Genomic DNA, 13,237 nt, shown 5'->3' on the forward strand with positions numbered 1-13,237 from the left:
TGCAGGGCCCTTTTAAGTTCTGTTCTGTGCAGCAGAAGCTGCTGGGTTCTGGTCCCAGGATCTGGTCATTTCTGTCCCCAGACTCTAACTCTGGGTGGGTATGCAGAAGGCCCAGTTTTGCAGGGGTCTTTACTGGGGGCAAGGATCTGATTCCTAAACTTTTCCACATCAGCATCAGATGCTGACCTGGCATCTGACTGTTCACACTTCCTTCCCAGTTTGGACACAGGCTCACAGGTCTTTGAAGTTCTCTCAGAGAAAGACTCCTTCCTTTCTGTTTGTAAAGAAGAAGGAAAAGCCCTTACAGACACCGTAAGTTATTAATATAAGTCAAAAGTGCAAAAAATTAATCTTCTATATTTATTTCCCTCCTAAAAATTAAATCTCTCACTCTTTCTTTCTGTGTGTCTCTCTTGACCCTGTATATAACATTTTACACACACAGACATACCCCCATATATACATATATGTGTGTATCCTTAATCCTGTATTTTAATTTTTTCAATTTATTTTTACGTGTATGGCTGTATTGCTTGCATGTATGTGAGTGCACCCATGTCATGCCATGCCTGTGGAGGTCAGAAGAGGGTATCAGATCCCCTGGAACTGGGGTTATGGACAGTTGTTAGCTCCCATGTGGGTGCTGAGAATCTAACCCGAATCCTCTATAAGAGTAGACAGTCCTCTTGTCTTAATCCTATATATACAGTTTTACACATGCAGATGTACTCTGTGTGGGGTGTGTGTGTGTGTATGTTCTATATATACATGCCTTGTGGTGAACTTTTTGTTTTGTTTTTATTTTATTTTTATTTGTATTATTTTATGTGTATGAGCATATTGCCTGCATGTATATAGGTGCACCTGTGTCATGAAATGCCTGTGGAGGTCAGAAGAGGGCATCAGATCCCCTGGAACTGGAATTCTGGACAGTTGTTAGCTGCCATGTGGGTGCTGGGAATCGAACCCCAGGCCTCTGCAAGAGCAGACAGTGCTCTTAACTGCTGAGCCAGCTCTCCAACCCCCATGTTTTTTTCTTTTTTGAGTCAGGGCCTCACTATGTAACTCTGGCTGTCCTGAAACCTGTTATGTAGCCCAGACCACCTGTGAGCCTTCTACACTGTACTCTGGATGCTGGGTTTACAGTGCCTGCTACCAGAGCCAGACTCCCTCATGAGGCTCCTCTCTGCTGCCTCCTGGGAGGGGAACACGGGGGAAGATTGCCTGTTTTTTCTCACTTTTGACTTCCATCCGTAACTTGCGGTGCCTATGAATTGCCCTTTTCCCTCCTTTTTCCCCCTTTTCTCTCCTCGACAGCCACGTTATGTTGGTGTGAGGGAGAGGAGGAGAGGTGCAGGCAGCCAGATGGAGCTGAAGCCCCATGTTTAGCCCACGTTACTTTTAAAGCAGTCCCACACATGTACACCTCCTACCCTCTTCCACCCGTGCTGTCCGCCACAGGTGCATGTGGACCTCTCCACGCCGGCAAGCCAGCCTGTCTCCCATGGGCTGGCCTCGTTAAGGTCTGCCCCTGACATTTCCCGCAGGTTCATGGATGACAAAGTTTTGCCTAGGCTGCAGTTAGTGCAGGAAAACACTGGTGCCGTCCGGGTTTTATCTTTGTTGTTTCTTTCCACTCCCTGAGGACTAATAGAGGGAAGGAAAAAAAACTAAGCCAGATAGCTTGAGCCAGGTGTGGTAATGTAAGTCTATAATCCTGGTGCTCGGAGGATGAAAAGTTAGGGGCCAGCCTGGGCTATGTGGCAAAGCTCTTACCTCAACTCACACCACCCCCAAAAGTGATTTGAGCAAATATTTTAAAAAGACTTTATCCTAGTCTGTTGATTTTGTTTCTAATCAAATAATCAGGCTCTATTAGATGGGCACAGCCCTTATCACATTAATAATTGAATCCTATTCCTTTATCTAAGCAGGCATTGTAATAGCTGTATTAATTTTTTTTCTAAAATAAGTTCCTTATGCTGCAATTTAAGGTTTAGTACTCTTGGTTTCTGAGGACACAAAGAACAGTCATTTTTGCCCACAGTTTTTCTGATTAAGCCAATAATTGGAAAATAATCACATTCAAATGGGCTTCAGGGTCTTGAGTGGTGCTTGTGCTCTGGAGCCAACAGCTTTCTCAAAGTCAGAAGAACACAGCACAGAAATCCCCAGGAGGGATCTCTGCAGAACACCCTGCCTTTCAGGATGAGCCCTGGAGAGGACCGGGACACAGAGGTACTGTCATCCTACAGAGGAAGAAAGACTGTGTTCTGGTCTCTGCCACACAGTGTGGCCCCAGGGTAATGTGCCATGCCTTTAAGACAACACCACCACACACACACACACACAGACACACAGACACACAGACACACAGACACACACACACACACACAGACACACACACACACACACACACACTGACCCTTTATAAATAGAGAGCAGGCTGCCTAGAAAACCAGCGCTTCTTCCCCGCAGCCCATAGCTGTCAAGAGGACAGTTGCTCCTGAAGGTCCCTACAGGTCTAGTCCCTCTGTCCGTGGAGAGTCTAGGTGAGCAGCAGTAATAGCCACAAAGGCATCCCTTATTTTTGCATCTCAACTGGACTTTACCAAACTTGTCAGCATGGACGTACCTGTTTCCTCTAATCATGGTGTGCTCCTGATAGATCATGGTTTGAAAGGCGTCTTCATCTTTATTTAAGCCAGTTCTCAAGTCACTGTTGGTTTGTGTTTCCAGGTTTTGTAAGGTCCATGAGGGAAGAAATTTGTTGTGTCCCCAGTACCCCAAAAGGTACCTGGCACACAGCAGGCTTCCAATACAGATTTGTAAATCAACAACAGATATTTGCTCTATATACTTTTCAAGAAAGATGATTTATTATTAAGTCTAGTAACTGCCACTTACCTTTTCGAATCACCACCAAGAATTCTCCGCCATGGCTGTTGCTCAGTGACGGGGTGTGCTTGCCTAGCATGCTTAAAGTCCCAAGTTCAGTCCCCATTAAAAAAGAACTGCAGCTTAGATTCCTCAGCAGTCTGTCCCAACCCATGGAAGGGGCTCTGCACAGGCGCCCAGGGAAGCAGGCTGATTTCAGACTTCTTTCTAACTACCCTTGGCAAGGGACCTTTCAAACTCTGGTCTCCACCCTGAGCTGGCTAAAGTGTGTACCAGTTAGCACCCACTTGTACCTGTGGAACAGGAAGTCTGGTTCAGCCATTCTCTTGAAATATTAATGCCAACTAAAATCACCTGTGACTGCTCTCCTGGCCTCAGTCAGAGCAGCACAGGCCGGAAGGGCCAGGACTCCCACAGGCACGGTGCCTGCCTCCATGCCATGCTTCGGGCCTTTCTACTTTCCCCTAGGGCTGTTTCCGAGGCCTGGGGGTGGCACTGTGGTGTTTCTATGATGAGATACGAAGATGAGACAGGAGGAGAGGTAAACAGATACAAACAGGAATGGGAAGAGTTGCTGTCCTAGGAAACATCGAAGCCATAGTTACCCCCCAAACTAGAGAATGGAAAAGCTGAGAACGCCCTGACCCAGTACATTTTAGCTAAAACCGGGAAGAATGAAAAAGTGTGAACTCCGTGTGTCAGGGTAGACAAGCTTCCAGGGATCTGTTGTCTGGGGCCAGAGTCTCGCTATGTAGTCTAAGCTGGCCTTGAACGTTCCACCTGTCTGCCTCAACTTCCCCAGCTTCTGCTGCCCTTAGTCATGTTCCTGTCCTAACTGTATTTAGACTCATGTTTAGGCCATGGATCCACACATTTAAAATAATTTTTGTTTTGCTCAATTTTTATTTTATATGTATGCGTGTATTGTGTGCAGGTATGTAAGCGCACCCGTGTCCTTCTGCCTGTGGAGGACAGAAGAGGGTGTTGGATCCCCTGGAACTGGAGTTACTGACAGGTTGTTAGCCACAATATGGGCGCTGGGAATCGAACCCGGGTCCTCTGCAAGAGCAGCCAGTGCTCTTAATCACTGAGCCATCTCTCTAGCCCCAGATCCACCACTTTAAGATGCCTTCTTCTGTGTTTGTCTTTTTGTGTTTCTTCACATTCACGGCGTCACTGTAGGAAGGACAGCCAGTGCTTTGTCAATCGCACTGAAAAAGTGGAGAAAAATTAGAACTGCAAAAGTTGTCTCAGTGCGATTCCTCCATTTATTTGTTCATTGTTCTTTGGGGGAAGTTTTCATTACCCTGGTGCCACACTGGGTGTGAGGCTCTGGAAAGACGCCAGGAAAGCAAGTGTGGTCTTTGACCTGCAGAGCAAGGGGCTTTGCTCCGCACAGTTGTGTTAGAAGATGACCGAGTTCTGAGGGGCTTAGAGAGTCAATGATGAACTGGGCTAGCCTCTGCTAGGTCCCCCACTGATGCCCTAGGCTGGTGTAGTCCATCCTTTCTGATGACATGCTAGCCACAGGTTCAGAGCCAATGGTTGTCTTCTTATCCTTTTCCTTCAATGACTACTTGACCCATCTAAATATGGCATGGGATTTTTTTTTTCTAGAAATTACTCCATCATTGAGAACTAAAAGGGACTGGAGAGAACCAATTTTAATCTGCCTCTGAGAAACACCAAGAGGTGCTTCCAGAGTCTTATATTTTGTGTTTCTTAATGCAATTCTTGTTATTCCTCAGGTTTGTTTTTAATAAATATTAAAACTGAACTCGGACAGGGATCCATCAGAGCTTACTATAATCATTGGAAAAACTGGAAACAGGAAACATGAGGAAAATTCTATCGAAAGCTGGAAAAAAAACCTGCACCCAACTGTACGCTAAATTGGAAACCCTTCAATAGTTGATTGCACATGGAGCCTTCCTTCCTTCATAATCCTGGCCAAAGACACTGTAACTGTTCAGCCAAGAAAGATGTGTTTTGAACATTTGTCTGAGATAGCTCATTTCAATGACTTCAACAATGAACATTTTTAGATATACACACACTCATTTAAAATTACTCTTTCCCCCTCTAGGAATGACTCCCACCATAAATTAGGTTGCCAGTGGCTCCTGTTCTGGGTAATAAAGTACTGCTGGGGAGAAGTCGCCTGTGGCAGGTAGCAAAGAAATTTCCATAAAGTAAACTCTTAGTATTATCAAAATTATACATTTGGGGCTGTTAGCATGGCCCAGAAAAAGGCAGGACAGGCCCATCTCATTAAAAGGGAAGAAATAGTGGAATTAGCTCGAATCTAATTACAAGCCACACTATCTAATGTAAAAACACGACTGTTTTCCACTCCTGTTCATTTTGACTAGTAATTAGTTTTGGCCTCTAAAATGCCACCCTTTAATCATCCTAACACAGATGTGATTTGCCGTGCAATTTAATCTTGCTTTAATGAACAACTAATGGACGCATCGCAAATTACTTTCCCTGTTGGAGAAAAATTCTATTCCCTGCTTTTCAAAGGATCAAGAGGATCTTGTGATAATAGCGGCAGCCGCCCTGGCAGCCTCACCGCGCAGAGCAAACAAGCTCTTTTACTCAACTCCCAATTCAATGGAGAAAAAGAGGCTACAATTAGCAAGGCACGGAGACGGCTTCGCAGCCGCATCACTCTCCCAGCTCAGCCCCCGGCAAGCGCCGGCTTGTTAGAGCCAGGTCTAAGTGTCAGGCGCGAACAATGCGCGGTGATAAATTACTCTCTCCAAACAGCTGCACCGCTAATTTTCAATTATACACACAAATGGCTCTCAGATTGGAAGAAAATGGAGTGCCTGGGGAGAACAGTAGTAGATTTCTGTGTTTGTTTGGGAGTGAGTGTGGAGGCGGGAGGATGACATCTTGAAAGCAAACCCTAGTGAGGAGCGCTTTGAACTGAGGACAGGAGCCGGCCGGGGTCTCGGGGGCTTTGCTTCCCTTGCTGGGCTCTGGGCGCGAGGCTGCGAGTCACTTTCCTGCGTGGGATTCCTCTCCTCTCAATCTCAATCTCTCTCTCTCTCTCTCTCTCTCTCTCTCTCTCTCTCTCTCTCTCTCTCTCTCTCTCTCTCTCTCTCTCTCTCTCTCTCTCTCTCTCTCTCTCTCTCTCTCTCTCTCTCTCTCTCTCTCTCTCTCTCTCTCTCTCTCTCTCTCTCTCTCTCTCTCTCTCTCTCTCTCTCTCTCTCTCTCTCTCTCTCTCTCTCTCTCTCTCTCTCTCTCTCTCTCTCTCTCTCTCTCTCTCTCTCTCTCTCTCTCTCTCTCTCTCTCTCTCTCTCTCTCTCTCTCTCTCTCTCTCTCTCTCTCTCTCTCTCTCTCTCTCTCTCTCTCTCTCTCTCTCTCTCTCTCTCTCTCTCTCTCTCTCTCTCTCTCTCTCTCTCTCTCTCTCTCTCTCTCCTCCCCTCTCTCCCTCCTCTCTCCCTCCTCTCTTCTCCTCTCTCTCCTCTCTCTCTCTCTTCTCTTCTCTCTCCTCTCTGTCTCTGTCTCTGTCTATCCCCCCCATCACCCATTTTATGTTGAAAACTAGCTGCCCTCCTGGCCTGGTCTTGGAGTTGGTAGGCTCTGTTCCTTTGGGGTCCTGGCCATCAAACTGTACACTGCAAAAGCCCTCCCACCCCACTTCTTCCTCCATCAACCTAACTGTGCTGGAACCTTCTCTCCCCTTCTCTCAACTGCTGAGTCTCCCCTGATGCCTACACTGGAAAGAACACAAACTATTTTCTCTTACACAACAGATTTTTTTTTTTTATTGAAACAGTGCCTCTATAGCCCAGGCTGGCCTTGAACTCATTATGTAGGCAAGGATGACCTTGAATTCCTGGTCCTCCTACCTCTACCTCCCAAATACTGAGATGGGGGCAATACTCCCCATCCCTCAGTTTATAGGACCTTATGCATAATAAGCAAGCACTAAAACTGAGCTACATTCCTCAGAAAAACTCAAGTTGTTTTTCCAAACAAGAGCTCACTTTAAAGAATATTGAAACTTGTCCTAATTTCTTTCTCGGTGACGGTGGGGGTCATACTATTTCTTGGTTTCTTGGTTTTTGATGCCACGATGAAGTGTCATGGGTGCCGTGGGCTTACATGTTACTCTTGTGTTCTTTTGCCCGTGTCCTCCTGTGGTTTAAGAGCTAGCTTTTCATGGGGCACAGGTGCTGGGCCGTCTCTGATGCTTTGAGGAAGGACTCCAGTGGGCCTGATCCAAACCCTTTACACTCACTCCAGAGCGCGAACATGTCTGTGGTCCACCTGCCTACGGTGCCACTCACTGCTTTCCAGTAGTGACTGTCCTGAGAAACACAAGGCAGAGTTGTACGACTTTATTATCTATTTTACTTGTTTTTGAGACAAGTTCTTACTATGTAGCCCTTACTGACCTGAAACCCCCTGTGTAGACCAGGCTTGCCTTGAATGCACAGAGATCTGCTCGCCTCTGCCTCCTGAGTGCTGGGATTAAAGGTCTGTACCACCATACTTCGCCCATGAATTTATTTGGTGGCAGAGAGCACAGATCTAGGACTTTTGAGCCTGCTGCTTGTTCTGCAAGTGTGGCGTGGGCTCTTCTTCCAGCCACTTTCCTGGTAATCCATTTCCAGTCAGCACAGCCACTCTTTGGTCTTGGAACATGGCCAGTCAGGCTCCATCTTGCTCTCTGCTGTCTTGTCTTCTTTGGGGAGCGGTCTTTGGAATCAGACCCAGCCCAGAATTTGCCTTTACTTTTTCTTCATCAAGCTGGTTGGAACCTTTGACTTCAACTGAAGACAGGAAATGGGCCCCATCTGCTCAAGGGCCACATGTTGATGACACAGTCACTGGAGAGGAGAGGCTAATGACCACGCTGTGATTTCCAACTATTTTCTAGAAACTGAATGTGATTTAAATTAATATTCAAAAAGGAGGCTTCTCAAATGGATTTGTTTGAAAAGAGCAGCCACTTTAGGGGGATAAGCTATGTGTGTGGAGGGCAGGGGTTGGGGGGTGCTATTTCAGAGTGATCTCCACCAGGGAAAACTGCGAGTGTGATGTGTTTGAATTAGGACTATTGCCATTTGGGAAAGGCCGTGCAGCATTTAAGGGCCACTCCATTCCAAGTGACACTTCCTGCTGCGCTGGGAGGCTGTTGGGCGATGGGGGATGGTGTGATCGTGAGTGAAATGGGGGACTTTTTTTTTTTTTTCTGAAGTGGGATTTTACTGCTTCTACTTTATAATCGTTACAGAAATTTAAACCTCAAACCATTTCAGCCCAGGCTTATCCTAAGCTTGTTAGTGGTCTCTGATGCTGGGGACGATAGTCAGTGGCATTACCATAAATCAGCAGAATTAACTATGATCTTCAGGAGCATGCTTGGAAGTGGGGGACAGAGTCTGCAACTGAGTACTCTGAATATTTCGATAACATTCTACATTAAATGTTCATAATCTACTTTAGCCAAGCTTCAAGTAGCCTGTGTATTTGTGCCGTGTCCAATATTAAAAGCCAGTAACAACCATATACCATGGGAAGCCTCATTATCCACAAGTGTAAAGTATAAAAATATATGACCATAGATGTGCCAAATGCTCCTTTAAATTAATTTTTAAAATTTCTCTTTTATTTGTGTGGCTATGACTTTATCTGCATATATATGCAGACATACATAAATATATGTATCATATCACCGTTCATAAAACAATGATCTGTAGATTCAAATGCATTTCAGACACTAGATTGCAAACTTCTAAGATGTATAACATTTTTCCTTTTCTATATCAGGTGTCAGTGTCTGTATAATCTTAAGACTCAAAAAGGACGGAACTCATCCTAGGCAGAAAGGAAGACCACACATTTAAATATAGAATAAGAACACCCCACGAAGTGCTTTCTGCACAGCTCCCATCACCCAGCCTTTGACCTGGTCCAAGAACAATCCAGTTACGAGCAAATTCACGTTCGTTCTTTATCATTCTTGCCGCGTGTCTTAAATTTCACACATACCAAAGTGTGTTGGTCAATGCACCGGGGTACAAAAAAATCCAGGCAAACCATGCCTAGCAAATAAATAGAAAATAATGTTTTTTGTTACTGTTTTTTGCTTGTCTGTTATGGCTTGGACGGAAGGAAGCCAAGCCGTGAGGGAGCAAAGCATCCTGAAATAAGACTAAAGTTTCTGTAGCTCAGCTGATCGACTCGTTTAACAGGTGAGCATTTAAACACACTAGGGATGTTTTTCTTATTTGATCTTTTTGAGACAGGGTCTCCAGTAGTCCAGACTGGCCTCCAAGTAACAGAGTACATCCTATGTAACATCCTATGTAACATCCTATATAACAATATCCTATGTAACATCCTATGTAACATCCATCCTATGTAACATCCATCCTATGTAACATCCTATGTAACAAAGGATGACCTTTAACTCCTGATCCTCTGGTTTCTGCCTCCTAAGTGCTGGGATTATGGGTATGCACCATCATGCCCAGCAACACACTGAGGATTTTTACAAAAGATTTACTTTGTTTTTATTTATATGTATGTATATGTGCACATGTGTAAAGGTGCCTGTGGAAGCCAGAATAGGGCATCAAAGTCCCCTGGAGCTGGAGTTACAGGTGGCTGTGGGTCACTTTGATATGGGTCCTAGGAACCAAACTCAGGTGCTTTGCAGCAGTACCAAGTACTGTTATCAGTCCAGTGAGCCTTTTCTGCAGGATTCTGGAGCCCTGAGCATCTCTTCAGCTAACACACTGAGGATTTTAATATGTAATTTATTGAATTAAAATGAAGGTCAAATAGATGATGAACAAGGTAGAAGTGACCCTCTGTTCCACTGCCTTCGTACAAACGTAAGAAGGGGTTTGGCAGGACTTTTCACTCACAGTGGCCTTACAAAGACATTCATCTGAACCAGATCCTAAATGAGATTAAATATGATCTGTTTTAAGTGGATTGTCTCCATGAAAACCATACATTCCTGGCACTCAGATGCTTTCAAAGAAGCCCTGCCCTCAAGTCTTACCGGGGGAGGGAAGGACCCAGAGCCCCTGAGATCCTGTGTGCCGGGCTGCCAGCTCACCCTGGCTTCCCCAACAGCCACGGGCAGTGCCAGCAGTCCCTCTGCATCCCCTGCACCCAGGAAGAGTGGAGATGAACCAGGCACTTGGATGAGGGAAAGCTGCTGTGTGTGTGAAGGGAATACCACAGAAAACCCGAACAGCACTGTGACCGGCTGATCCCTGGGTACCTTCTGAGGACTTCAGAATGTAAGAGCTTCCTGTCCACACAGTTCTAACCCTTACAAAAAGCAAGGGAGGCAATTTAACCTTTTGGTAGATGAGGAAATCAAATCCCTGGAGAAGTAAAGTTAGTATGAAGAAGGATTTGAATTCAAGCTTTTGGTTCTAAATCCTACAACTTAAATTGGTGGGTTAATTTGAGTCATATTTATGCCTACCACACATCATCGGTATTTGAAAATATGGGCTAGAATGAGAACTACAAATTATACGTTCATCATGCCATGTTATCACTTAGGAAGGCCTGGCATTTGTGTGTGTGCATGTATGTGTGGTGTACATACATGTGGGTGCACATGTGTGTGGTGTACATGAATATGGGTGCATGTGTCTGGAGATCAGAGAACATCCTTGGGTTGGGGTCCACCTTGTATTTTGAGACAAGGTCTCTTCACTGGCCTAGGACTCCAATTAGGCGAGGCTGGTTGCCAGTGAGCCCAGGGATCCGCCTTTCTTTGTAGTGCTGGGATCACACACTGAGGCACCTGTTCCTCTCTTTTTATGCAAGTTCTAGGGACAAAATGCAGGCCTTATGCTTATCAGGCAGGCATTCTCTGTCTGAGTCACCTCCCTAGACCCAAGGTATTTTTTTTTAAATCAGTTTCCTCCTTCTCAAAAAGATGAGGATCCAGGAGTTGGAATCTATTGAGCATATGGCTTTCAGAGAAGGAAGATGCAAAGGACCAGCACTCAGATGGCTCAGTCAGGGGACCCCACGGTGTGAGGATCAGGGTTGATTTGCTGCTTGGGGTAACACCAGACAGACATGTGTTTTCTCCTTTCTTTTGGCTACAGTGTGCATTAATGATATTTTCATGAAAGACTGCATTACTTTAAAAAAATGAATTTGGCAAAGTGCCAAGAACAAACGGGCCATCGGTCTGTCTGGGTCCTTTGGTACTGTCACCACAATAGTGAAGGTAACACAGGAAGAAAAAGACCCTCGAAAACTTGCCTTCCTGCCAGTAAGGTGTGCCACGTTCATCAAGAAACAACAGGCAAAGGGGAGTCGAGCAGACTAGAGCAGCCATCAGTGGGACAGAACAGGACACCTGGAATGGACCAGGACACCCGTGAGATGTAGTGGAATTGGTGAACTACCCAATCCACACAGAGACAGCTGGTTGTTCTTTTCAGGGGGAAAATGCAACCTAGCCCTTACCTCACCACACACAGTCTAAACAATTAATGATCTAATGTAACTAACAGCAAACAAAGCAGTGCCGACACAGTAAATCACAAAAGTCCTAGAGGAAAAGGTTTTCATGGTCTTTAACCAGGAGAATAAGCTCCTAACCAAAACACAAAATGGCCCAGTCATAAATTAAGATTCCACAAGGTTACATAAAAACGAACATCCTTGCTATAGTTAAAGATTCATTGAAAAATGAGATAAGCAATGGATTGGAAGACACTGATGCCATACGTAAGCCATTCGATGGAGCACTAGCTACAATACATAAAGTTCTATCAACCGAACAATAAAAAAACAGGATTCCAACTGTAAGCGAGGAAAGGGTGCAAAGAGGCAATTGATTCTTGGAAGATGAAATTCAGTGATTTACCAGCATCAGAAGAATTGTGAACGCGACAGGTTGCCGGTGTGTACCCAGTGAACTAGCAGTTAAGAGCCTGCTTGGGTCCAGGACTGATGAAAATATGGGGAAAGAGCACCTCGTAGAGTGTGGCGGGGTATGAAGTGGCATAACACCCATGAAAATTAAAAGGTACAAACCACCTGAGCCAGCAACTGATCTCCAGAACATTATCATGGAATACTTCACTTGTTCGTTCAAGGCATGTGTATAAAAATCTTCCTTCCTCGTTTCCCTCCCTCCTGTCCCAGCCTCCTTCTCTCTCTCTCTCTCTCTCTCTCTCTCTCTCTCTCTCTCTCCACATCCCTGCACACACATGTTCACATGTGAGTGTACATGTATTTATGTGTGCTTTCTCCCTCCCTTTCTTTCTTTCCTTCCTTCTTTCTTTCTCTCTCTCTCTCTTTCTTTCATTCCTCCCTCCCTTCCTGCAATTCCTTGGTTCTGGGGTTGCAAGTGTGTGCCACCAGGCCTGCTTAGAAAACAATTCTTATTTTTACAAGATTAATTAGGTACTGAGGTGATGTGTCTGACACAGAGGTGATGTCTGGCCCAGGTTTGATGAACGGGGCTTATATTTTTGTAGCTTCACAACTCTTCGATGTGGTCAGACATATTTTAGCTCTTTTTTTTTATAGACAGAGAAATTCAGGCTCAAAGTGATCAGAATTTTATTGTGGGAGAGTGTTGGAAGAGCTGGAGAGGAAGAGGGAGGGTGGAAATTCTATAAATATAGAATTCATGTGTGAAATTCTCAAAAATTTAAATTATAAAAAATGTTAAATAGACATAAAAGTCTGGACACAAAAGCAAGATTGTAACACAAATGTTGAAGATGTTTATCCCTTAGTGGTGGAGCTATGGGACAGTTTATCTTTCTCCTTGTCTTTCTTTGATCATTTTGTGGCTCTTTTGAGAGAGAATTTCATGTAGCTCGGACTGGCCTTGAAATCTCTGTGGAGTGTGGGATGACCTTGAACTCCAGGTCCTCATCCCTCCCTTTCCCAAGTGCTGGGATCACAATCGTGCACAATATTCTCATCTGCTTGTTTAGTTTGTTAATTGTTTTGGTTTTGTTGTTCTGGGTTTTTTGGGGGTGGGGTTGTTGATGTTGTTAACATTTAAAAAATTTTATTGAATTTTTGTGTATTTCATACAGAAAACCATCCTATACCCCTCCCCTCTGGCACCTCCCATAGCCCCCCACCACCAGAGTTCATACATTCTGACATTCTGTCATTTGTATTAAGGCCTATCATGTCAAGTTAGTGTCCCCAGATGTCCCTCAGTGCAAGTTCATCCACTGAGATCTAGTCAGCCTATCTAGAGTCCCTGTCTTTAGGAAGATCAGCTCTTTCTCACCCAGCAGCCAATAATTCTTCAACTAAGATTGGAGCCTGCTGTCCATTTCCCCAGCTCTGTGCTGGGTTTTGT

The sequence above is a fragment of the Nannospalax galili genome, unplaced genomic scaffold, assembly GCF_000622305.1.
Source record: "Nannospalax galili isolate Female #2095 unplaced genomic scaffold, S.galili_v1.0 scaffold179, whole genome shotgun sequence".
NCBI lineage: Eukaryota > Metazoa > Chordata > Mammalia > Rodentia > Spalacidae > Nannospalax > Nannospalax galili.